General features: G+C 50.8%; 1 pseudogene; it reads left to right on the top strand.

The window, feature by feature from the left end:
• Nucleotides 1-1,526: 1,526 nt before the first annotated feature.
• LOC119355966 lies at nt 1,527-3,152 on the top strand (annotated as a pseudogene).
• The last annotated feature ends 543 nt before the right edge of the window (nt 3,153-3,695 follow it).

Here is a 3,695-nt window from a genome sequence, read left to right as displayed (position 1 = left end):
GATCCGATCGATCTCTAATGACGTAACGATCCCAGAGCGAGGGCGGCAGAGCCCACTACAGCGCCCAGCAGCCCAGTAGGGCATAAGTTTTTTTAATACTAGGCCTATGTAAAAATTTTGGGGCCCCTCAGAATTTTCGGCCCTGTGCAGGCCGCACTTCTTGCACCACTGTGGGCCCGGCCCTGGCTAGCTAGCAAGGAAAAAGGCAGAACCAAGAAAGAGATCGCATGCAAGCCTTTGCTCAGGTGTGTGTAGCTCGGTGCTTAGCTATTTTGGCTTTTCTATATACGGTGCAGCCAATTTCGATTTGCATGTGTATTCTGAATATATGAATGTTTGTCTTCTTGGGAAGTGCCTGTAGAAATTTGGATCTGAAGATGCAACTCACGTGCTGCAGAAAAAGTTTCTCAGTAGTCAGACTTCGTCACAAGCCAAAGAAGGACCTAGGCACTCACAAATTTGGAACTCCCTCGTGGGATTTAAAGACCTGTTCTTTTCCTTCTATACAAGGAAAATTGGCATCCCACCAGATTCTTGTGGGATTTACAGAACTAATTTTGTCTCCACATCACACTTATCGTCTTCTATAGGAAAAAGTCTCTTCCAAACAATAATACTTTTGTCTTCACATCACACCTATCTTCTATATTGAAAAAAATACGCTCAGTTTAGCTCTCTACGTAAAAAATACAACCAATTTTGGTACTCCCTAAAAGATTTGTTACCTCCGTTACATTCTTATGGTGATGATAAATGCATCCTTTCAGAATTGTTTATGTACATAGCTTACTCTCTTATTTTTCATCAAATGAGCCAAAAATAGAATATAGACACATACCGTATCGATGGGCGTGGCGTGCCGCCGCGCGGGATGGCTAGTATGTATCTATGTCTCAAAAAATATGTACTCCCTCCGTCCGTGAATAAGTGTACTTCTAGCTTTTGTCCTAGGTCAAAGTTTTAGAACTTTGACCAACTTTATAAAAAAAGTACTAGCATTTATGACACTAAATTAATATTACTAGATCTATTTTGAAATATACTTTCATAATATATTAATTTGATGTCATATATGTTATTACTTTTTTGTATATAGTTGGTCAAAATTTCAAAATTTTGACTTAAGACAAAAGCTAGAAGTACATTTATTCGTGGACGGAGGGAGTATATTTAGATTCATCGTCGAATAAAGTTTCCAAACATATATTTTTAAGCATGTTACACATGTTTTTGTTGGTTAAATTAAAGACTAAAGATTCCATGCCCGATTTATAAACCCCACAAGTGGGAGTACTAGCAGTAGGATCGCAATGGATGACACGCCCTGCTCCGTCAACGACATGTTATCATTTCATTCTCCGTTAAATACTCAATCAGAACCTAGTATGCCAGCCCACGAGATTAGCAACACTAGTCAACAACAATTTGCACACTTAATTACACTTAGCCCACTAGATTAGCCTCAAGCGCAGCCATGTTGACTTGTATCCTAGTGCAGCCATGTTGACTGCAGAACAAAAGCAAGAATGACAACAGCTACAAAAAGCTCAGAGCGGCGGCGGCGGCAGCAGCAGGAAGTTGCAATGCATGGCGGCGAGGTGAAGCCCGGGACCGGGAGGAGCCAAACAGGCTCGGTGCAGAAGCACCTCCATGTCGGCCTCGTCGGCGGCAGTCTCCTCATGCTCCTCACCTATCTCGTCGCTCGGCATCTCGCCGTCAGCCTCCCCCCTCATGGTGCGTAAATAATGAAACAGTTTAGCTCGCCGGCCGTGTGCATGCACCCCGGAAAGCTAAGCTTCTTTGCTTAATTTGCAGTTGTCATTACGGAAGCACGACAGATCATGGATCCTAAGATCAAAGCTCCTCATGAAACAGTTGAAAACTCGAGTTGTTTTGATCGTATTTGCTTTTATGCTGATGAACGAAGCTAGTTTAACCATGGTAAAAAAAATTCCTTTTCCTTGCCGTGCGATCGACAGAGAATCAAGGTGGTGTGCAGCACGGCGGGGCGCTCCTATGACCTATCCGACACCTGCCAAGTGGACGGCGACGTCCGCACCAACGGCACAGCCCTGTCGGTGACCCTCGTCCCGGCGAGCTTGTCCGAATCTGAGCGCCGGCAGTGGATGATCACGCCATACTCGCGCAAGCTCGACAGCATAAGGAAGGTCACCGTGACGCAGCTACAGGACCGGGCGGCCGCGGTGCCATGCACGGTGACTCACGACGTGCCGGCGGTCCTGTTCTAGATCGACGGGTACGCGGGCAACTACTGGCACGACTACAGCGACATCCTGCTGCCGCTCTTCATCGAGTCGTGGCGGTACCACGGCGAGGTCATGTTCCTCATCACCAACATCCGGTTCCATCCGCAGTGGCCGGTCAAGTACAGGGCCTTCCTCCGGGGGCTGTCCAAGTACGACGTGGTGGACATGGACGGCGACGCGCAGGTCCGGTGCTTCCCGCGCGTCACCGTGGGGCTCCGCCTCTACAAGGAGTTGAGCATCGTCCCCGAGCTGGTGCCGGGGGGCCGCCTCTCCATGGCCGACTTCACCCGGTTCCTGCGCGAGACCTACGCGCTCCCACGCGCCGCCCCGGTCAGCCTGGCACGGCAACCGCCGCCGCACAAGAAGCCGCGGCTGCTGCTGATCCACCGGGGGCACTACCGCCGGATCCTGAACGAGCCGGAGATCGCGCGGGCGGCAGTGACGGCGGGGTTCGAGGCGGTGGTGGCGGAGCTGCGCGGCGACGCGCCCGACGCGGAGCAGGCGCGGGTGGTGAACTCGTTCGACGTGGTGCTGGGCATCCACGGCGCGGGGCTGACGAACGCGTTGTTCCTGCCGCCCGGCGGCGTGCTGATCCAGGTGGTGCCGTACGGGAAGATGGGGTTCATCGCGAGCACCGCGTTCGGCTCGCCCGCCGCGGACATGGGGCTCGGCTGCTTCGACTACGACGTGAGCGTGGAGGAGAGCTCGCTGCTGGAAGCGCTGGCGCCGGAGCACCCGGCGATCAAGAACCCTGACTCCGTCCACCGAAGCGGCTGGGCCAAGGTGTTCGAGCTCTACCTCGCCAAGCAGGACGTCCGCATCAACGCCACCCGCTTCGCGCCAACGCTGGCGCGAGCGCTCGACCACCTACGCCGCCCTCATTAGGGGCATTTGTATATAGCTGCACAACATACCATTGGCAGTCGTTCAGTGGTATGATAGAGAGGTCACTTGCACAAGTGGTTCACTTTTTTTTAAGGCACATTTGCTATTTCACATCTAGATGTGAAATAGCTATCTCACATCCAATCCTACAGCCATTGAATCTTGTCTCTTAAGATTCGTGCAAACAAAGGTTAGGCAACGCGCAAACACATGTTTCTGGCTGGCGCGCGCTCGCGGCGCGTAGTCTCGCTCGCGGCCGGTGTCCAGGTCATTACTAGTGGGGGGCCGGGCCTTCGTCTGTTTTTTGGGCCCCTGCCTTTTTTTTGTTTCGGCCTCTGCATCGAATTAGCTGTTTTCTGCGCCTGTGCGTTGGCCAGTTTTTCTTTATCGGACGTTTAGCCATACTAGTAAGCGTGCACGTGCAATACACGTCTTCACAAATACGCATAAAATTTTATGCGAGTATAAATTTTTAATTTGTATTATGAAAATTCCAGAAATAACAGTAAGGCATAACCATGAAAAAAATCGATGTACAACAAT

This window comes from Triticum dicoccoides, chromosome 1A (genome assembly GCF_002162155.2).
Source record: "Triticum dicoccoides isolate Atlit2015 ecotype Zavitan chromosome 1A, WEW_v2.0, whole genome shotgun sequence".
NCBI classification, from domain to species: Eukaryota; Viridiplantae; Streptophyta; class Magnoliopsida; order Poales; family Poaceae; genus Triticum; species Triticum dicoccoides.
Note: the sequence above shows the minus strand (reverse complement) of the source record. Positions and strands in the feature narration are given on the sequence as shown.